General features: G+C 51.9%; 1 protein-coding gene across 2 annotated transcripts in view; it reads right to left on the reverse strand.

Moving 5' to 3' along the window:
* Mical3 (microtubule associated monooxygenase, calponin and LIM domain containing 3) overlaps window positions 1-23,329 on the reverse strand; it is a 169,307-nt gene that overhangs the window by 130,965 nt on the left and 15,013 nt on the right. For both annotated transcript variants that reach the window (XM_055604112.1, XM_055604113.1), the window contains exon 2: window positions 9,435-9,515. The gene's annotated coding sequence lies outside the window, so the exon portion shown is untranslated. The remainder of the gene's footprint in view (window positions 1-9,434; window positions 9,516-23,329) is intronic.

Raw genomic sequence — 23,329 nt, forward strand, 5'->3', positions numbered from 1 at the left:
GTGTGTGTGTGTGTGTGTGTGTGTGTGTGTGTGTGTGTGTGTGTGTGTAGGGCTCCAAGAGAAAACTACGGAGCCAATACTGTTTATGAGAACAAAGCTGTGCTCATCGTGGCAGACCCCACCACCATCACCAAGGCATCATACTTTTTATTACATGAAGCAGTATATAATAAAATTTTAGAGGCAGGGGACACAGGGCGACCCACCCTCTGCCTGGAAAAACTCTCTACGCAATCTGCCTAGCGGCCATGGAGCCTGGGTATGAAATGGTGACCAGGCTGAAGGGAACATGCTTCAAGACATGGGCCCACACTGGCCACCAAAGACACAGGAAAAAGCCTACAGGAGAAACACTTGCTTCTGTTTTTGTTTTGAGTCGTGGTTTTCGAAGAATTGGCGAACAAACCCGAGAGCTCGAGGGCTAGGCAAGCGTCACACCCTCAGCCCCAAGCAACTGTATTTTTAACTGGAGGGTGCAGCTGAGCACATTAGGGGAAGTGTTTCTTCAGTACCCAAGGTCATGGGAGGTGGAAGAGGGTGAGCAAGAACTAGGCTCTCCCAACAGCCACGTGGTTCTCACAGCTTGTGCGCTTAACAAAACCATACACCTCCATGCGCCTATATCCAACTAATAATATATATATAAAACGCCATCAAATAAAAAGTGTTACCCGTGTACCATGTGACTTCTCTTTTACACACAGTTAAGCCCAGCTGGGTGTGGTGGTCTCTATACCTACAGTCTCAGTGCTCAGGATGCTGAGGCAGGAGAACCCCACTTTTGAGGTCAACCTGGACTAAATAATGAGTTCCCTGCCAGCTTGAGCAAGCATGCCAATGCCGATGAATAAACAAACAGTGGTTAGAAATTGGGTAACAGGAGTAAAATGAAGACAATAAATTTGTAGCTGGGTGTGGTACGTGCCTTTAGTCCCAGCATCTGGGAGGCAGAGCAGGGCAGGTCTCAGAATTCAAGGCCTGGTCTATGTAGCAAGATCCTGGCTAGCCGGGGCTACATAACTGAGATCTTGTGTGAAAAAAAAAAAAAAAAAAAAAAAAAAAGACAATGACAATAAATAAATATAGGACCTAATATTTACTCCGAGGTAGGCAGAGGTGATACACTTCAGAGCCGACCACTGTGGACTCTAATTCTCCACAGCTCCCAAAAGGAAAGGCCTGGCTCCCTCTCATACTCCGGGCTCTGGGCTCTTTCTTTTCTCAAGTTGTCTCCCTGCAGGGGAAGTCCCTTCCCTGGCTCAAAAGGACCAGCCATGCAACAAGGCTCAGCCTGAAAACCATCCAAAGGCCTGTGCTCACTTTGCCCCATCTACCCATGGCACATGAAACTGAAGAGACACGTTGGGCCCTGGGCCCAAGCTGAAGTTCACCGTGAGCCAGCTCGGGTGGGGCTCCTTCACTGATAGGCAGGACCAACACCTGCTGTGAGCTCTCTGAGCCTGGACCACCTGGGGCCCTGGGAGGCTAACAAGTTACCCTAAAAGGAGAAAGAAGAGTCCAACCAGGGCCATTCCTTCTTACTGACCCCCAGGATCCTCCCAAAGAAAATAACAACGGAGTCTTACGAAGAACTGGCTGGCACCTGTCCTGAGGAGCTGTGCCCTAAGATCTGGCTGCCCTGGGGAACACGGACACTGAGGATGAGCCCCCTCCCTCCATCTTACCGGGAATGCTGCCCGCCTAGACCACCACATCAAAGACCACAAACAAGGCAATTTTTCTGCCCAGAGATGGGAGTTAGAAGGGATGAGGGGAAAGGGAGGCTATATTTAGTGAGCGGGCCAAGATGAAAGGAATGGGATGAGTCACCCAAGCCAAGCACGGCTCACGAGCGCTCAACCATCCATTGCTTGGCACAGGGGTCGGCCCACCAGAAGCCAAAGCAGGGCAGAGCAGAGGCAGGGGCAGTCTGCTGAAGAGTGTGGGAAGAGACAGGCTCGCAGAGGGACACACAAGCAGGCGTGGAGGTTAGGGACAGAAGACAGGGCACTCAATATCATTTGTGGGCTGATGATGTGCAAATCCCCTAAAACAGGTGTCATCAGGAGCTATAATGAATTTCTCTAGATGCCCAGAAGGCACAGAAAAGAGAACTCTTGCCATTTTAACCAGGGCAGGTCTATTTGCCTTGCTTTAAGCCCGGGAAGGTAGGAAAGATTTTTTTTTCCCTTAGCTTAGTGGGGGAAACACCTACTTAAAAATGGGGTGGGGTGGGGATGTGGCAGCTTGTGGGTCCAGACCTTTCTAGAACAGCTAGCACAGCACGCCCTCCATCCTGTGTTCTACAGCAGTGGCCCCTGTGTAGCCCGTGACCCAGGCTACCCACTCACTTCCCAACACCCAGCCCCGGGAGGACACTTTTCCTTGAGCCTAAGAGGCTCGTGTTAAGTGGATGTGTGGGAGATTCAGCAAGACCTGGTGCCACATGCATGCAGGACACACGTGAGCACAGGGACATCACAAACACCTGCGTCCCCAGGCGACTGGGTAACACACATCTGAAGTCTGCACACTATGAAATCCGGGGCGCACGGTTAGGGTGACAGTGGTATTTATTTAACAAGGACGCCCGAACACAACCGTGCACAGAGCTCGGCCATCGTGGGAGGTTCACGTCTGGCCTTGAGGGAGCAGTCCCAGGTTCGCACAGCAGCCTATTTTTAGCGTCTGGTCTTTCCTGCCTTCTTCCCCAGGGAGGGTCCCTCCCTCTGCTCTCCGGCCCACTGCTCACCAGCGGGAGCCTGCCTCTGAGCAGGAAGGTGAGGCAGCAGGCCCCTCGGCATTGCCTCCCCGTGCCTCACACGTCAGGGAATAGACTGAGAAGCCAGACCAAGAGCTGGAGGAAGAAATACTTTGATTTCTCAGGGCAAGCAGCAAACGTGGCTGTAGAGAAGCGCTGAAATGCCTGATGTCCATCGTGGTGCGGAGCCTGTATTCTGGCCAGCCCCCGTCGCTGCCCACGCTGACTGACATTATACCTTGGGTTCTGCAGGTGAATTCTGCCCACCGAGACAGCAGTCACCCACCAGCCAGGATGACTGCAGTTCCAGCCACGGGACAGTGGTGCCACCTTCTATGGAGCGGCTCTCTGCGGAGGAAGTTTGGTGTAGTCTTTCCCTAGACCGATGGTTCTCAATCTGTGGGTCACGACCCCTCGGGGGACAAAAGACTGTCACAGGGGTCACATGTCAGATACCATGTATATCAGATATCTACATTATGATTTGTAACAGTAGCAGTTTTCATGGCTGGGGGTGCGGGGAGGAATCACCAACGACAGGAGGAACTGTGCTAAAGGGCCACAGCACCTGGACGGCTGAGGACGGCTGACCTACGCTCTCACTGTGCTGCGTTCCTTTTGCAGTGGTCACAGAGTCACCACAGCAGAATGCAGTGCGTTTGTTCATCGGGCTGTGATGGACTGACCTGTCACTCTAAAACCTGGAACCTTGATCCCCTGAAGAGAATGAGAAGATTTTAAGAGGACCTGACAAGGTTCAGACACAACAAAGAAGATGCACCCCATGCAAATAGGGTAAGTTTGTTTTTAACCCTGAGCACAGGGTTAAAACAGGAAATAACAGCTGGCTAGGATAACTGGTTTTTGTTGTTGTTGTTGTTTATTTATTATTTATTATTATTATTATTATTATTATTTTTTTTTTTTTTTTTTTTTTTGTCTTCAAGCACCATGCAATGCATATGTGAGTTCATCGATATTATTCTGTGTCTTCTGCCACTGACACCACATTGCTCTGAAATCATCAATGCAGGCCCAGGAGACGACAACTCTGGTTCTCTGGCTATGCCAGGTAGATGCGAGCCATAGACCTCTGGGATGACCTACCGGAAGCCAGTACCAGCCCCTTCTCCTCCTCCTCTTCCTCCACTGGCTACTGGGGTAGAAACGCCTTGTTGATCTGGCGCGTCTTCCCTCATTCCTATCCTGTTCTGGTGTCCGCCACCTAACAACAACAGTACTACGTCTGTGCTAGCTCTCAGAGGGGAGGGAGGGAGGGAGGACTTGCCAAAACACTGATGCTCTAAGAGAGAGCTTGGCAAGGCAGGGATGCTCTCCCTCCATTACACTTCAGCTCTTCCAAATCTTCACCCGGCAGCCAGACAGCATCTACCCAGGCTGCACTCCTCCCCATGATGTGTGATTCTACAAGTCCAGTAACCTGCTCCCCCAAAGCTTGTGACCCGTCCTGCAAACTACGAGACAGTACAGGAGAGAGATGGCGCGTGGCCTCAGAGGCCGTCTCTATTCTGTTCCCTCTGTAAAACATTAGATATCGCAAACATTAGCGAGGGTCTGACTGAGGTACCTGAAAATGCCAGCTATGGCCGGGTGCACGAATACACTCAGCAGCTGACACAGGGCACCCGTGTACCACGCACTGCTGCATGCTCGACCGGCATTAGCTCATTTCTTCAGAATAGCACTCTAAATATAGGGTTACGTTCACTTTGGAGGCCTGACAATTAAACTGCAGTTCAGAGAACCATGAACTCCCAAGGGTCATGACGAAAGGGAGACTCAGTGGCTTGGCTGGTCCCAGCACCTACGCCCCTTCCAAAACAACATCGCTCGGTATATTCAAACGTACTGTGTACTCTTTGCTGTTTCCTGTGAGCACACGTGTCCTTATCTGTCATTCAGTTCCCTCTAAGCCTCTATAGATTTAAAACAAAAAACAAAAAACAAAAAAAAACAGACAGTGATTGCTAATCTGCAGGTATTACTGGTGCTTGTCTATACCAAGAATGCCATGCAGAAATCCAAACAAAAGGAATCTATATAACAAAAAAAGAAAAAAGAAAAAAGAAAGCGAAACTGCACCTAACTCAGTATAAAAGGTGAGAAATGAGTAGAGCCCAAGATGGCTGCACAGGCGCTGCTAGGCACTCAGCAGGGTTCCAGAGGTCGGAGAGGATGATGCAATGCTGTGTTCTAACAAGCCTGTGGGCAGCGTTCCTGCTGCTGCCGGACAAGGGGATCAAGTACTTCAAAGTACTACCTAAGAGCTCCAGAGAAGGCAAAGAAAAACTCGTGACTGGGGAAGTCAGGAGACGTAGGGGATGGCGAGTCACTGGGCACGGGAAGTGAGATACACAGACATGGACACGGACACCACACATGAGGAAAGGGAGGCACAGATGCTCAAGATTCAGGGCATGGCACGCACACTGGGAAAGATGCAAAGGTACCTATGCAGCCCTTCTTGTTAGAGTTTGGAGTGTTGAAGGCTCCTCACCAGCCTACTATTAGTAGGAGGTGAAACCTGTGGGAGGTGGTACCTGCTGGCATCTCAGATCACTGGCCGGCATGTCCTTGGAGGCAGTATTGGGACCTCCGCCCCTTCCCATATCTGTTTCCCAGCCACCGTGAAGAGACCAGGTTTCTCCCACTGGCTGCTTCCACCACAGTTCGTGGTGCCCACAGGCCAAAGCAACAGTGTCTTAGAGAAGGAATTTCAACTACTCCAACCCCCAAAGGCACAGAGACTTAAAACCATGGACTCCATTCACAGACTGTCCTGTGGGCTCTCTGCCCTTCAACCCACAATGAACAGAAAAAGAGACCCCACCATCAGTTCCACCCCGTTGTCAGGTCTCCCGGGAGGAGGGCGGGAACAGTGGCCTCACCATCTAGTGATGCTGTCGGCTTCCTGGCTGGGCCACTTCCTTCACCGGCTCAGACGGCGGCACTACCCTTACTCAGCTAGTTCTTCTGCAGCAGAAGAGTGCTCAGACCACTGCACCCGCAATGTACTGTTTATAAGGGGGCAAGGTGACGGAGTACTGTACTGAGAATCCGAGACTGATCTGCGGCGGGGACCCTGTCACTGAAAATAGCCAGCCTGCCCCAAATCCAGCTGCGCACCTGAGCTGGGAACGGAGGTGAACAACGGGAAGGGCTTTGCAAGCTGCAGAGCATGGGGACATACGGCGACCCCTCCCGAAGGGCCCCGGATAAAGGTCCGAAAGTTCCTCCCACATGGCATACACATCTGATACTTACTAATTTCTGCTCAACAAGAGGAAAACCTCGGCACAGAGAAACTACTTGTCCAAGGCCAACTTCAAATCCACCCCAGCAAAGAAACAATTGCTACAGGCTGTCATAGAGTCAAATGCGTTTCTGTTATGGTTCGGTAAGGCGGCCATGTTAGTTCACTTCTAGAAAATTCAATAGTAACATTTCCTAGGAGCGCCCTAGTTAAAAAACAAACAAAAAACAAACAAACACATAACCCAAGAGTTAGCTGACATATGCAACTGCGAAGTAGAGCCGATTGGAAAGCTGGGAGTCCCAGGGCTCAAAGACGCCACAATCCTGCATGCACTCTGTGCTGGGGCTGGAGCCACCCACCTTCCCGAAAAAACAGCACCTCTCAAGCCGTGGGTCACGACCCCTTTGGGGGCGGGCACACATCAGATATCCTGCATCTATCAAGTTATAGAGTAGCAACGAAATAATGTCATGGTCGGGGGTCACCACATGAGGAACCCTATTAAAGGGTCGCAGCATCAGGAAGGCGGGGAACCGCTGCTGTAAAGGCACGGGACTGGACTTGCTGAGATTCAACCTTTCATAGGCAGCCAACCCCTTCAGCCTAGCGCAAGCTGCTCTAGGTGAGGAGATGCTCCTCTTCTCTCTGGGCTCTTCTCACACTTGGGCTTTTCTTTCTCTTAGGACTCACCAGGCAAGCCTCCCTGTACACAAGCCCTGAGCTGTAGTGCAAAGATCCTCTGACACCCTCGAAACTTTGAAGTCACTGAAAAGTGGGGGCTGGGTGTGGTACTACATGCTTGCAATACCAGCCCAAGGAAAAACTGAGGCAGGAAGATTACCAGTTTCAGACTAGCACAGATTATCTCAAAAACAAACCAACCAAGGCTAGGTGAAAGGTCTTAAGGGCTCCACCCTTACGAATGATTTTAATGTCATGGTCACAGGATAGGTTCCTGAGAAGACACTTGCCCTTTGCCACATGACACAGCAGAAAGAAGGCCCTCTGATTAGGTTCCACACTTTGGGACTTCCTGGCCTCCAGAAGTGTGCCAGTCTGTGATGTTGATTACAAAGTAGCAAATAAACTAAGACACAAGACAAGCTGGGGTCCTCCTCCTCAAACTTCTCACTTCACTCCACTCACAGTCTGTTCAACTCTGCTGCACTTCTGGCCTTGGGGGTAGAACCTGCCCAACCTGGGGACATTTTCAGGACAGGGAGGGAGGGAAAAGGAACAAAAGGAAAGGAAGGAAGAATGAAATACAATGATGCTCACCAATCAGTCAGTATCGTGTCACAAAGACTATCTGGGCTTTTGTGGTTTGTTGCAAAGTTACAGAAGAATTGACTCACAAACTGGGCAGAGCAGTGGAGGGCTATGGAGTGCCCGAGGAAATGCGAGAGATGGCCACAACATTCTGAAGACAGCATGAGCCTTCCTACACACCTGACCCGAGAGGATTCTTAACCTGTTTCCTGATGGCAAAAGACAAGGTGAGGTGCCAGAGAGATGACTCCGTGGTGAAGAGCACTGGCTGCTCTTTGCGAGAACCTGGGTTCAATTCCCAGCACCTGTAAGGTGGCCTGTAACTCCAGTGTCAGGAGATCTAAAACCCTCTTCTGGCCTCTGCAGGGCCGGCATACAGGTGGTGCACAGACACACATGCTGCCAAAACACCCAGACACATGAAACAAAAAAGTTAAACAAAACCAAAAAACAAACAAGCCAACCTTAGAGGAAGGTGGAAACAAGAGTGAAGCCTGGGCCAATGCCTGATACACAGCTAGAGGTGACAGCGGTGACAATTCCCGTCAATCGCAACATCACAGCGCTCGGGGCAACATCAAACCTCGCACACTCACTCAGCAGGCCTAGAAAACAGGATGGCAGGAAGAGCTCTTCTGGCCCATCCCTTCCTCTCAAGAATCAAAGGAAAGCACCAGCCTCCAGGCACAGACTGACCCCAACATCGACAAAAACACATCGCTGACTTTCTCCTCCAATCACAGGGCCCAGGTCCAAAGAAAAAGCACCAGCAAGCGAAGTTGCTAGATGAGCCCAAGAACAGCTCACGGAAAGCCCTGGGACCCCACCTCGAGAGCCAAATGTGGGGTGCTGGGGTGGCCAACCAGCTCCTTTCCTTTGACGGCTGAGAAAGAACCACATCCCATAGGACAGCCCAGAATGTGTGAGCCGGCCTGCTGCTCTCTGGGACAAGTGGACCTGGGCAAAGACCCCACAGAGAAAGGCAGTGATATTTATATTAACCGTGGGGTTAGAAAAATGTGATGGAAGGGATCTGATAGCTGGAGGAGAGAAATTCTCCTTTGCTAATAGGCACGCTCCACGGGGGTAGGAATTTTTGTCTGCTCTGCTTATTGCCGTTATCTTTAGCTCTTGAAACTGTGCCTGGAACACTTGACTGAATGAAAAGGAGACAAAAATCCCATATGATTCAGGCCAAAAGCTTTGAGTCAAACAGAGCTGGATCCAGATCATTCTGGGGCAGCTCTGTAAATGCTGTGTGACTGACACACCGCTCGGCCTCTCTTGGATCTTGTTCGGATAAATTACAGAAATGGACTAAGACAGCATCCACACCTGATGGCGAGGTAGCCTGAAGAATATTCTATGTCCCAGGGTGCGAAATGAGGTCAACTTAAACTTTTACCTGTCAACTCAGAGTGGAGCCTATAACCACCATGCCATGGCTATGAGGGCCAGGGCTTTCGTCTCTCTGGACAGGAGTGAGGCAAAGTCCTCGTGACCTGGAGACTGCGCTAGGGCCAGTCCCCTCATAAAACACAACGCCTTCATTACACTCATTCCCGGCACTGCTGTCCTCACAGGACGGCCCTCCTATTTACTAAGGGCCGTCCTGAGGGATGGAAGGACTGCTCCCCAATGGCGCCCGCTCACTGGAGTTGCTCAAGTGACAGTCCACTAATACAAGGAACCCCAGGCTCTGTGGAAGTCTTTAAGGCGAGAGAGGGTGCCCCCAGGTCATTAAATATTACATATTCACGACCGAAACTTACAGAGACTAACACAAGACCACGCGGCGTGCCCTCCTGAGAGGACCCTGTGTGATGGAAACTTACAGGGGCTCAACAGCTCCTCAGTTTTGTTGCGTGTCCCTGATGGCAATCTCAAGTTGAAATGCTCCCAAGTGCAAAGCTCCAGGTGCTGTGCGGATGCTGGAAACTGACATCTGACCGTTGTGTTTCCCAAAACGCCTAGATGAGGGATACTCAGGGTGCAGCATCTGTACAGGTGTTGCCAGCTGCTGACCTTATACCGTCGCCTCCTGCACAAAAGCCCTGCCACCCGGAAGCTTCGCTAGAGCCTAAGGTCCCCAGCTCAGCAGCTGAGACTCCACCCTGCCAAGGTTACCTTACAGCCTCAGGCCATGTGGTCTGGTCCATACATTGTTCCTTAGAAGGCAATGCTCTCAAAGATCAAGTTGAACTCCACCTAGGAGAGACAATGTCCAATAATAACCAGGAGCTGAAAAGAAAGCTGAGCCCCAGCCTGGCCCTCTTCCTTTCCAAGGAGGCCCAGCCTCCTCAGCCTCACCCACATTTTGCTAAAGCTGGAACACACTGCATTCTCTCCTTCAATGCAAAAGTGGAGATGACTCTAGGGCACCGGGGGAACGGCCATGGCACAAGCGCATCACAGCTAGCAGAAGGACTGACCCCAAGGTGGGCGCGTGAGGGGCACATGCCTGTGGTAGCTGTCTGCTGATGGAGGAGGGGCAGCAAGAATTAGAGGGGTCGAGGCAGGGCTGTTCGTGACAGAGCACTTGCCTGGAGTGTGCCAGGCCCTCCCTGAGCTGTCCCACCACCTCATCATCACCATAGGAAGATAGGTTAAGGAAATAAACGGCCTCCACTGGGTGTGAACAGGATCCTCCCGGACCAGAAAACTATAAGAAAGGGAGAGAAAAGCCTAAAAAGAGGTGGCAAAGGAGAGACTACTCGGATGTAACAGGCCCTCGGGGACAAAGCCTAGCATTAACTGAGGGAGCTGCATCCTCATTTCCCTCCATTCTCCCCGGAGAAGCAGAAGGAACACAAGAGGGTTGAGCAGGAGATGTTTTCGGTTCCCATGCGTGTTCTGGCCTGGGGCTGTGGAAAGCAAGTGTGTCATCCTAGCAGGATTGGTCTCCTCAGTCCCTTCCTGCCAGCTGCTGCAATCGATTCCTCCCAGCAGTCCTCCACCTCCAACAGTGCTCCCCACCAGACAATCCATGCCTCTGTGTATGTATGTACGTATATATGTGTGTGTGTGTGCTCCAGAGCTTAGGACCTGATCAATGGAGTCGGTGAAAGATGCTAACAGGGCTGGGCAGACGATCCATCGGTTATGAATGTTTGTTTCACAGCATGGGGTCGAGAGTTCAAATCTCTGGCGCCTACAGTAAAAGCTAGGCATGGCCAAACACATACCAGAAACCCCACCACAGGAGGTGAAGTGGTAGAGACAGAAAGACTGCTGGGACTTACAGGTTATCAGCCTAGCTCCAGGTTCAGAAAAAGACCCTGTTCTCAAGACAAGAAGGCAGGGGGTAAAGGAGCAGAACACTCTATACCTCCCCCCATGGCCTCCACACACCCACACACGTGTGCAAACACCATCCTACACATACACAAAGATTTAACAAACATTTGCTGTCCGGCCCCTAGGTGCCAGGTGCTAGGGGAGAATAGCGGACACCCTGTCCCCCTGGAGTTTCGGCGCTCAGGAGTCAAGACACACATAAGCACACCCAGGACCTAGCGAGAAGCGCACAGGCACACACACTGTGGAGGAGGGCAAGGTGAGGGCAGGTAGGAGTGTTAGGACACACAAGAAAGAAGGGGCAAGTTATGGGGGTGGCAGAACCAGGGACAGTGTGTACCCTGACAGGAAATGGAGTCAGTGAGAAGGGCAGCCATGCTGGGAGGGATTGGGGCCCCGTGAATGTGTCAGGTGGGGTCCAGTACGGAGGGCCTCCCTGCAGAGGGCCATGGGGGCAGAGTGAAACCAGCAGAAGGTGGCTCTGGGCGAGGGTGGCTCTGGCCAAACCCAGAGGCTCGATTTCATGGAGAAGCCAAAGCGAGGAAGGGCATGGGGGTGAAAGCAGATGGGAGATGGGGGGGCTAGGGCTGTGTGGGATGAGGAATGGCAAAGTGGCAGGCATGGCCCTGACAGTCTTGGTCTGAGAATGTATCTGAGAAGAAAAGAACTGCACACACCCATCTCTTCCTGCTGGGGCCAGCTAGAAGGGAGAATGGGCTGGCTAACCCTGGCTCTCCCAGTGTGGAGGAGGAGGTCAGGCTTGGGTTAGCAGGGCAGTCATCCCTGGCACAGGTCCTTCTCCACATGGGAAAGGCCTAGCCAGCCAGCCTAGCCAGACTCCCACCTACTTTGGTCTCTGTCTCCCTGCATGGCTGCTGCTAACCCCAAATCCACCCCTCATCTGCCCTAGCCAAGACAGCTAGCTGGGTGTGAGGGCACAGGCCTTTAACCCCAGCACTCCAGAAGCAGGTAGATCTCTGAGCCTACTCTAGCTGGTGAGTTCTAGGCCAGCCAATGCTGTACAGAGAGACCGTGTCTCAACTCCCCACACCCACAACCCCATCCCCTCACCCCAAAATACCAGACAGCTGAACAGAGCTCTGAAGTGAAAGCCTTATTCTCTGCACGCAGCCCGCTCCTGCAACTCCTCCCCACAGGGGCACCTGGGTGCTCCTGAAGGAGGCAAGCATGCCTCCACATAATGGGAGGTGGCCCCAACTTAGGGAGCAGGCAAGGGAGCTGAGGACAGGGAGAAGAAAACAAGCCAGAGGAAGGCCTGTGCCCTAGCCACACTCAGCTTTTGCCAGTTACTTCTGAATCAGTGGCTCAGGCCACATCACCCTGCTGCACCTACACCTGGCCGAGCCTCCCTGCCCTTCCACGGAGCATCACTGGTCACCCGTGACACACGCTGCTCAGATCCACGCTAGCCTGTTCATGGACTTGCCAGAGACGGACTAAAAGACCTACAGAAAAAGGAACTGGCAAGGTGGTAGGCCAGAGGTACTTCCCTACTGACAGACTCCAGCCACGGGCTGGAGGAGTGGCAGGCATGTCAACCAAATGTCTGCCACTGCTCGACGCTCACCGTAGAACAGCCAAATGCGGCACACGGAGCGAGGCGCCACTCCAATCCAAGGAGAGAATTAGCCTGGGGGCTGTGGTGCACCAGCAGCAGCCCCCTTCTCCTGAGCACTGAGCCAATCAGGTGTCAAGCTAGTGAGTCAGATCTCACCCCCCCCCCCCCAGGACCGGGCACATCTCTATGAGTTCGGGGTCGGCCTGGTCTACAGAGTGAGTTCCAGCACAGCCAAGGCTACGTACAGAAGCTCTGTCTGCCGGGGCGGGGGTGGGGCAGCTAACAAATTCTGGGCACCAATCATAGAAGATTCTGAGAGGACTAGGAGTGGACTGGGCGGTACCCACTGCACTCACTCCCTGGGAGAGAAGCAGACACACAGCTCTCCAGCCAATGACCTGCCTTGTCCAGGACATCCCAAGAGCTCTAGGTTTAGAGAGGACTCCGCTGGGGATGCCTCACGTGGGAAGGCAGCTGAGGTATTAGTGAGGTCGCCTCGCTCTCCCACACCTCATCCACACATAGGAAGCTCCGGCAACCCTGACCTCCCCACGCACTAAGGCAGGGTAAACTGTTAATACCCTCGGTCTATTTCTGCCACGGTGTCAGCCTTCCTTCTCTGTGACAAAAGACTTGAGAAAGTCAACCTGAAGAAAGGAAACACTTCTTCAGCTCATGGTTTCCAAGGTCTGCATTTCCAATCACTTGGCCCCATCACACTCTGGGCCTGTGGTGCTTCAAGACATCACAGCTCAAGCTTGAGGAAGAAATCTGTTTATCTCATGGCGGACAGAAAGCAAAGGGGGACCCAGCATGCCCCCAGTGGCCTAATCTCCTACTACTAGGACTGACCTCCTATCTCGGTTCTACCACCTCAAGCTGGTGAGGAAGCCTTTTAAGTGGGGGCAGGGGTGCTGGGTGACGCTCATAATCCAAACTGTAACACGTGGGCAGGCACTGCCCTCCTTCTGTGGGAACCCAAGGAGATGAGGACACAAGTGGATCTCAGACACTTCAGTGGGCTCAGAAAAGACCCTGCATTGGCCTGAGCCCACCCAGTGAAGTGCAGGCCAGCGTCATCTCAGGGCTGGTGCCTGGGGAGAGCAGGCGGCACTGAGCACTGAGGGGCAGGTAGGCTATCTCCACGCCATTCACCTCAACCCAGGCCCAAGGAAAACACCTTTCACGGCAGGTGCTCTTGACGTCGGATGAGGGCCTCTTAACCAACCAGCAACCAGCTCACACCCCCACAGGCACAAGGATCCTATAGACATATTTCAAGGACACGCTCCCCACTATACGGTACTTATAGTTAAAATCCAGAGAGTCTTAACCTACTTCTGGCCAAGGGAGGTGAGTGGGCCGGCTCTCCAATCCCAGGCCACATGGCACTGAAATGGTGTAAGCAAAGTGGCTTCACCCCTGGGGCTGGAGTCTGTGTCTCACAAGGATGAAGCCAGGCAACGGCGCCAACCCCAGCCTCTCTTCCTCAGCTCAAGCCGGAAATCCTAGAATGGCAAAGCCAGGGAAGGCAGCTTGCTGTACCAGGCTGTCACTCTGCGTCCCTCAGCAATGCTCTCCCATCACGTCCTGAAGGCATTTTTGTCTCCGTCGCACTACGTCCTAATCCCAGTCTTGAAGTCATTTATAACACAGCGGCCAACTGATGACGTCACTCTACACAGGATGCCACAGCTGTCACCGGGTGCCAATCAGCCCTGTGTGGGCTGGGGTTACCTACATGCTTGGGTTTTGTTCACCGTCTCCACAGGGAGCTCACGTGCGCCTGCATCACCCCTCCTTGGCTGGGCGGGAGATGGCGTCAAGTGGATCAGCTCAAGGAAGCGCTGATGCTCTGTGAGATAACACCACCTGAACCCATGCCAGCTGTCACCCGTCTCTACCAGCTACGGAACACACATCGGCCCCCGACAACAGGCTCTGTGAGGGGGAACGTGCTTCACAGATGAGCTGTTCCTTCATAGCCATTGAACAGCAGCTGGTTTCTAGTCTGAGCCAGTCCTCAAAAAGTAACTCTCACTTCATCTACAAAGGACAAAGTTCAATGATTTGAGTTTCATTTAAAAAAGAAAAAAGGAAAAAAAAAAAAAAAAGGATTGCTCTACACAGATAAATTCCAGACCCAAACATGGTTGCTCTTCCAAGGACAAGAACAAGGGCCCAGAGGCTCTGGCTTTGGCTTGGGAGCCTAAGTATGACTACAAAGCTCAGGCTGAAGGCGGCCAGCCTGAATCGGGACAGGACAGAAGGTCAACAGCCTAGGGGAGGCCGTCACAGCTGGCAGGCAGAGGAGGAGAAGGGCCAGTGTGGGTGTGCGGCCCTGGGGCAAGCCCAGGGCTGTCCTGTCCCCACATCCTGAAGAAGGACACTCGCTCACGCTGACAGAGACCTCCGCTCCTGTGTGCCTGAGAGAAGACGTGATGGCCTGATTTTGTTTTTTAACACAAATCTCCTCACGTAGCCCAAATGGGCCTCAAATTCTTAGCCTCAGACTCTTGGACATGGGTTATAGTCAGGTCCATCATATCCGGGTTAGGCATGACATTAAGGATTTCAATAATATCTATATCTATATCTATCTATCTATCTATCTATCTATCTATCTATCTATCTATCTATATATATATATATTTTTTTTTTAAGACAAGGTCTCACTATGTAGACCAGGCTAGCCAAGAATTCAGAGACCTTCTTGCCTCTGCCTCAGGGAGTACTGGAATTAAAGGCACGTGTGTACCATGTGCCCAGAAATACCGTTGTTTTTTTTTTTTTTTAAGATTCTGAAATTAGCACAGTGTGGTTACAATTTCAACATGAGAAGTGCTCTAGGCGAGTCACTTCTGCCGTGGCTCAAGGCATTTTCCTGCTATGTGTCGGGGGTGCTCTGTGCCTCAGTCTCCTGTCCAGGTTAGGAAAGTGCCAACAATAGCAACTGTCAAGGCAGCCATGGTACGGCATGCTTGCAATCTCAGCCCTCAGGAGGTGGAGAAAGAAGGTTCAGCAATTCAGCTGTGAAGCAAGTTTGAGACCAGCCTGGGTTTCATGAGACTCTCACTAAACAAAGTAATACTTTGAAAAAGCAGCTGTTATTTGTTATTTGGTAATCATATTATTACGTGTGATAGGCATTAAGGAGCGCGCGCGCGTGTGTGTGTGTGTGTGTGTGTGTGTGTGTGTGTGTGTGTGTGTGTGGCCCAGTCCATTAGGCCTTTACATAATGCTCATTGGGAGTCACAGAGGCCAGCATGGATCTACACAGAAGAAAAGGAGACCCAGAGAGATCCAATCACTTGCCCAAAGTGTCACACAGAAAGGGACCAGCTGGAATCTGACCCGGGGAAGTCTACGACCAATACACTAAACAGCCTTCTGTAATTATGTCTGCTACTATCTTAATCCAGAGACCACATAATGGGCGGTTACAGTTGTCTGCAAATTACAGATGAGGAGAAGGCAGGCAAGATGAGTTTGTCCAGCTAGGCAGCTTCAGGGCCAAGACTCTGGTGTGCTGTCTGACCCCTACAGTCTGCCCTTTCTCAACTGTGGCAGCCCCGGAGGTTCCATCAGCCAGTGCGGGACTTTGGTGCAGAGCAGGCGACACTGCTGTCCCAAGGAGGACAAGGTGAAGGGTGAACCCGAAGGCATGAGCCTGCTCTCTGCCCCAGCCTGCCTCCCCCTTGCAGGAGGCTCATCCGGACACCAACACCCGGAAGATCTGCTGTCATCCCCGTCTGTCTGACTCCAATTCTCAATGCCTCCCCCACCTTCTGTAAGATACCCTGCTCTCCAATCTGATTGGCTCAAGGAAGTATGAGGGTTAGGAGATATTTGTAAAAACTAGGAAAGAAAAAACAAGGAGTTGAGAACAGGAAAAGAAAATCCCCCCAGTGGAATGAGGAAGCAGAGCCTGGGTCTGCAACTGCCGGGCAATGCTAAACGGGGGACCTCACTCCTCGAAGAAAAGATCACGCTGCAGGGCTCGTAACCCACCGTGCAGGGAAGACAGGCGCAACCGCAACAGAATCTAGCCTTTCTTGGCAGAAGAGCTGCTTTTTTTTTGCCATCAGCAATTTCTTATCTTTCTGGGACAGACTATTCCTTACAGCCCACTGACTGGAAGGATGCCCGACAATCAAAAGCTACTATGAATTCAACATGTCCCCATGGGCGCCAAGTCAGTTGTTCACAACGGCTTCTCTTACACACTCCGAGGAGAGCAGGACACGAACGTTTAGGGCACTGTTCACTCAGGCTGTAACGCTTGCTGGCCCTGCCCTGTGAACCCCCGCACCTGAGCACACACACAAGTACTGACCACCATGTATGAGGAGCCCTGAACCCACACCTCTTGACAACAGTTCCAAACAGACATACAGGGGGCTAGCAAGATGGGTTAAGGGGCTTGCTGTCAAGCCTGACTGAATTCGGTCCCCAGGACCTGCAGAGAGAACACAGGTGAAGACCGAATGAGCCAGAGAGTGAGAAGGAGCCAAGAGATTGGAGCAGATTGCTGGAGTTAGTTTGAGGCCAAGAAGAGCAATTCAGGGGCAGAGAGAGAAGCCAGATCGACTACGTCAGCTGGAAGAGGCGTTTGAGCCAGAACGGCTGAATTGAACCAGCCAGCCCGGAGCTCAGAAAGAACAACGCAGGGTAAGCTTGTTAAGCAAGTCTCAGGGGCTGAAAACAGTCTAGGCCTAGATTAGATCGTAGAGAGCCTGGGAGCTTCCAGGACTAGGCTCAGGTTAGCAGGAGGAAGCAGTAAGCCTCTCAGACAATAGAAGCTGAAGAAAAAAGTTCCTTTTATAAGGAAGGACTCCTAAAAACACCTCACCGGCCCCGGCCCCAGGCCAAGAAGAGTGGGTGGGGGTGGCTCTGAGACTGTAGGGGTAAACAGGAGGCACAGACATGATCCCAGAGACGCTTTCTGGGGGATGCTGCCTGCAGCTCAGTTGGACCTGTGCATGCAGGACCAGGGTCTGAGGACTGTCTGGAGGTCCCGAGCCAGCAGGGTTGGGTGCTCACTGCCCTTCCTTTTGGCTTCCCCCCCCCCCAGCATGGCAGCAGCAGGCAGATCCAGGGTGGAGTGAACCTGGAAAAGTCTGAGTAGTGATTCGGCGCTGGCCACACAGAGCTTTTCTTCCCACCTTCATAGACATTACTTCAGCAAGCCCTGGGGTTCTTTCCTGACAGGTTCTCACAGGCGAGTCCCAGGAAGCAGAGGGGAAGGTTGAGCCCAGGAGCAGCCCTCTGGGAAACCGGAAAGGCACGTGGCTGCCCGCACTGCCAGGAAGTGCAGAGAACACGAGGAGCAGTCGGGCTGGTGTGTGTCTGCTTTGCCAGAAAGCCCAGGCCGTCTCTCACACAAATGACTCGGCGAGTTTAGGAAAAACTGAGTGTCCCAAAAGTGAGTCCCAAAACAAGTGTCTAGGATTCCACAGGCCAGACTCATAATCAGCCTCGCCCTCCTCCTCGTGAACCAAGAGCCCAAGCTGCCTCAAATCACTCTCTCAGACAAGCCAAAAACGGACAAAAGGAGGATGAAGTTGGGGGCTGGAGGAGAGCCTGGATCGAGGAAATTTCAGTTTTATCTCTAAGGGGGCCCTCAGATGATCCCTCAATGCCTGGCCAACCACAGCAGCACAAACTGCTGGTCATCTTTATGTTTCTCTCTGTGTCCTACAGAAAAGCCCTGTGTCCAGAGTTCTACCGGGTGCCCTGACAAGGTCAGTGAGACAAGAACAAGAGTGGAGGGAAGGGCCTGGATGGCCCTCCTTGGCTCAGGTGTAGAAGGAAGGCCTTGGTAAGGGAAGTGCCGCTTTGCCTGAGACGACGGGGTTGGGCCAAATGAAGGCGGACCCTTGAGCGGCAGGCAGAAGGAAACATGCATGCACAGGCCACCCAGGAAACCCACACCCAGGCCTCCCTGGAACGAAGGCCAGTGGGTGTAGAGTCTAGTGTGGGGGACAGCAGGATAGGCGAGGCAACTGGAGGCCAGGCTGGACATCTCCAAGATTTGGATACAAGCATCCGTTTTCTTACGTCCTTCAGAGCCCCGAAGGCCAAAGCCTAATACATGCTTGCTGAGCACAACGGCACACCTGTGCACACCTGGGATTCCAGCATTCAGGAGGCTGAGATAGGGGGATATGGTGTTCAGAGCCAGCCAGGGTGCTATGAGACCCTGTCTCAAAAGAAAACAAGAGAGTGAGAAGACAGGACATGTTTAACTCAGCACATCAAATATGAACTGATGACTATTTAACAAGTAAGCCAACGCCTAAAACTCGTAGCCTTCAAGAATCCTATAACGCAGCCTATGGAAATAAAGAGCCAGACTACCCAACCGCATCCTGAACCAAAAACATAAATAAAAGGGATCTGATACAAGAAGACATATCCTGAGGCTACACCTGGCTCCATTAAGCGCGTCGCAGCTCATTGGAAAGGATAACTTCAAGCTAAGATGTGTCAACAGGCTCCTCGGAGAGGGTGGGACCCTAGGCGGAAACTGACATCTGCAGAGAATTAGCTGAGCTGGCTGGGTGGCATATTCCAGGAGCACAGCAAGCGCACAGGGCAGGGCAAGCAGGCGCAGACACAGGGAGAGCAGGTGCTCACGGGAGACGCAGTGGGAGCACAGCCGAGCCCACTCGACTGCACACAGCACCCAGACCATTACCCGCTCCAGTGAGGTCCACCCAAAGGACTCTCTAGGAGACCAGATAGATCAAATGGGTAGTCCAGGGCTCTGTCCAGTCAGCTGCAGTCCCAGCTGACACGCTTTAGGAAGAAAGTGACTAAAACCGGTTGCCACAGGAGGAAGAACGACAGAGAGCAGAAAGCTATGATTTGCTGTGATTAAAAAAAAAAAAAAAAAGATGCCAAAGAGAAGAGAGAAAGGGGGAGGGGGAACCCAAATTGCTGCAGCATTATGCAAGCAAAATTCCAGGCATAAGCCAGGAAATTTCAAAGGTCATGGTTCCCACAGCAACAGTAACCTGACCCGTCAGTGTATGTAGCCTTTGGCAGTGCCAGAACCAAAGCAACCTATCATGCAATGCTCCCTGGGCAGCTCCCGCCAACCCCGCATACCTGCTGTGCAAGCACCCTCCTGAGTCTGCACATGCCCAGCAGGCCACACCCTGCTATGTGAAGCTCACCTGGTGCCCATGCCAGGCTGCACCAGGCCCACGAAGGGCTTTGGCAGGCTCCAGTTCTTCCTGGCAGACCCTCAACCCGCCTCCACCCACACCTGCCCGCTGTGGGTTTTTAATCTTAACTCCCTGAGGGGTGTATGACCACAGCTTATCCAACTGGCTTGGGACAAGAAGAAGCAGGAAAATGTGTTCGTGTGGGCTTAAAGGTTATCTGTATTCTCGTCTCTCCCATCTGGGAGCAGCCCTTGGCTGGCCAAGACTCACTGCGTGGGAAAAAAAACTGGAGAGTGGCAGAGGTAGTGCTATGCTGCAAAGGATGCCATCAAGATGGAAGGAAGGCTGCAAGATGGCTCAGCGGAAATAGGGGAGCTGGCCGCTAAGCCTGGAAGACATGAGCTGATCTCTAGAAACCACGTGGAAGGCGACAGCAGTAAGTCCTCTAACCTCTACAAGCATATAAACACATTCAAAAAAAAGGTGAACAGAAGCCAAGCGTGGAGGCTCATACCTGCCATTCCAGCACTCAGGAGGCAGTGACAGTTCAAGGACAGCCAAGTATGAAGACCCTGTCTCCCTGAGTATGGCGGAACATACCTATAATCTCAAGATTTGGAAGGCGGAGGAAGGCAGGGAAGACCAGGACTTCAAAGTCATACTCTACATAGCAAGGTCAAAAGGCCACAGGGACTACATGTGACCTTAGTCTCAAAAAGCTTAAAAAAAAAAAAAAAAGGACTAACAACAACAAAGGCGCAACTCATGGGAAGGGAGAAGACTGTAGTCACAGCCTCTCGGAAAGCCTTGTTCCTGGAGAATTCATAATTAGGCTCCAGAGTGAGCCGAGACACAGGCGGTCACCAGACCCTGGAGACACAAGATGGACACAGAGAGATGGGTCAAGAGGCTGACGGCCACAAGCCACCCTTCCATCCTCACCCCCTGGGGCTTTTCAAAGGACAAATCTCCAGATGGCCTTCTCCTGAAGGCATAATTGCCACAAGAAAAGTCAGAAGATCTGGAATCCCGAGCTCCCCAGGCTCTGGGCAAAGAATGACTCCCATTCCTAAGCTCCAGCTGAACATAGTCGAGGAAGGCAGCCCTGCGAGGTGTGTGAACAAGCACCTCAAACATGGCTGGTGAGACACACTCTGCATATGGCTACAAGAATTAAATAAGGAAAAAAAAAAGAATTAAGTAAGGCCACATACATGGAAACCCTTGGCAAGGGACCTAATAGTACAGAGGTGCTCAACAAACCAGAAACGTCTGCAGTGGCGTTGCTGTCTTCACACTGTCACTGCTGGCACTGCTACCAGACCTGAGGACCTTACTGGAGAAGGCTGTGTCCATGCTAATGCTTTGTCTGCTTTTTAAGAGGGGAAGCAGCTAGCGTTTCTTGGGCCTCTACTCCATGAGAGGCACTAGTTCAGAAGCTCTTCTCTGGGGCACGATTTCACTGACTCTTTACGATAGTCTCTCAGGGTGGGTGTCAGTCGATGCATTGTGTAGAGGACACACGGTTAGTGGTGCAGGAAGAGCAAACAGAACTCAAGGGTCTGAACTCTACGGCCTCCAGACCTAGCCGTGTCATTTTTATCTTCAGTGTACAGAAGTATGTACCCAGCAGGCACCAAACACAGAGGCCTAAGCGATTCTTGGAAAGAACTTTCAGGCTCTGGTCAACCTTGTGACGGAAGTAGAGCCCTAAGTTCCGGCCTCTTGGATGTCACTGCCACCCACTGTCAACCCAGCTGACTGAAGCAGCTCCCATGAGGACGGGAGTGGTATGACACCACACTTCAAAATTACACTTACCTGTCATCCACGAATTCCAACGCCTCCAGGCTATCACTGAATGAACAGACCTGGGAACGTTTTAAATTTCTTTAAAGATTTTTTTTTTTAGGCGTATGAATGTTTTACCTGTAGGTTTGTGTGCCACATGTGTGCCTGGTGCCCGCAAAGGCCAGAAGCGGGTATCAAATGCCCTGGACCTGGAGTTACAGGTGGATATGAGCAGCAGTTACAGGTTGATGCTGGGAACTCAATCTAGGTCCTCTGCAAAATCAGCAACTGCTGTTAACCCCTGACCCATCTCTCCAGCCCCTAATTTCATTCTTAACTAATTTGTTTTTGTGCTAAGAACTGAACCTCATGCACGTTAGGAAACACTGTACCGCCGAGCCACAGACCCTCGGACTCACTTCAACTGTCACAAGCCCTACTTGACCAGCTCCCAATTTAACAGTTCCTACAAGACTTCCTTGTATTCAGAAAGAGGGAACCCACTTTCACCCCTTCTCCTTACCCGGTTCTTCTGTTCCTTATATATCTCCATTCTCATGCCTCAGCCTCTCCCTTCTCAGCTATGTAATTTACACTGTTTGTTCAGACTTCGCGCAAAAACAAAAATCTAACACATTCACTTATCCCAATTTAGGCATGGAGACAGAGAGCCAAGATGGACACAGAAGAAATTACGACTGAAATAACACATTTCAAAAGTCACCCCATCTGTGACCCCGAAGGACCCAGTATTCCTATGCGCTAGGGAGCTACATTGACCCTGGTCACCAAGCAGACTCTCTTGAGCACCCCTAGTTCTCCCCATCTCGCATGGGACATAGGATCTACTGGTGAGTATGGAAGGCCATGTGACACAAATGGCGCAGCAAATATGACAGGTAGCAGAATGGCGTTGTGTAGGTTAAGCGTTTTCTTTGGACTGCCAAGTATGTGGGTGGGATCAGGAGAGTATAGAGGATTTTACACTTTCATTCAGGTACTTTGTCCATATAACTGGGATGCGTTTCCCTCCTGCCTGGGGATTTGAACTCTGGTCCTCACCCTTCAGTGGTAAGGGCTTTTTACCCACCAAGTTATCTCCATGGCCCCACTCAGCGACTTTTTGTTAAGATAGTCCTTGCCTAAAAGAGACAGGAACCCTATCTCAGCTCACTCCCCCAGTCTAGCTCATCCCCAAAACACAGGCCCAGTCTCTTCACCAAATCTGTGGCTTCCTAGAGGATAGGAAAGAGTACCACATACTTCCTTTCGTGTTTGTTAAAGACGGCAGCCATGTGTAGGTTGATTCTCCTATCTCCACTCCCCTAGTGCTAGGATTACAGACGTGTGCCACCACACCAGATGGCACCTGTCACGGCCCCTGATGATGGAGAGGGAATCCTGGCCTAGTCCCTCCCTGGGAGTCTTCCCACGGGCAGAACTGACAATCGCACACCACGAGCAGGCAAATGAAGGGGACATTTTGGAAATAAACACACAGGTTTGCCTGTGGGACCTCTGTCCCCTAGCAGAAGTGGCCGTTTCCCCTACCACCTTCTGTCCCACCCACCCTGTTACTGTTTACTATTTGCACACAGCTGCCCCCGCCCCAGGTAACCCATGCCTAGGTGACAAGGGTACCCTGACACATTGAAAACCACCATTAAGGTGGACAAGCAAGAGGACAACTCCTATTTGTTGGTATGTGCTTGCTTCCCAAAAGATCACTACAGCCCTCCTCCCCACCCAGCCTTCCAATGGCAGTGAGTGAGCAGCCCACCCGCCTGTGGGTGTCACATGACCACACAAGCACCTACAGCTCTGGTCACACTCACATCCCCCCACCCCACCCCTTTTTTTTTTTGCTCCTCCCTTATCATCTAGCAGCAGTCACACTACCCACAGGCCTACAGCCTGAAGCACCCCTCCCAGCTTCACCCACTGGCTGTTGCCAGCCTGAGGCTTAGGCGCTCTCCATTTCGGCTCACCGAACTACCCCCCCTCAAAAGGCAATGGGGGAGGGGGATTGAGGTAGCAACCAAAAACCTGGGAAGGAGTATGAGCCTGAGGTATTGGGGTGTGAGTTGGTGGGGAGAAGAAGGAGAGGGGAGGGTCTCCGCTGTAGATACTGTTCAAAGCTTCAATGTCTTCTGGGGAGGGGGACCGTATGTGGGGTCCTTAGA

This window comes from Psammomys obesus, unplaced genomic scaffold (genome assembly GCF_907164565.1).
Source record: "Psammomys obesus unplaced genomic scaffold, mPsaObe1.curated_primary_1811, whole genome shotgun sequence".
NCBI classification, from domain to species: Eukaryota; Metazoa; Chordata; class Mammalia; order Rodentia; family Muridae; genus Psammomys; species Psammomys obesus.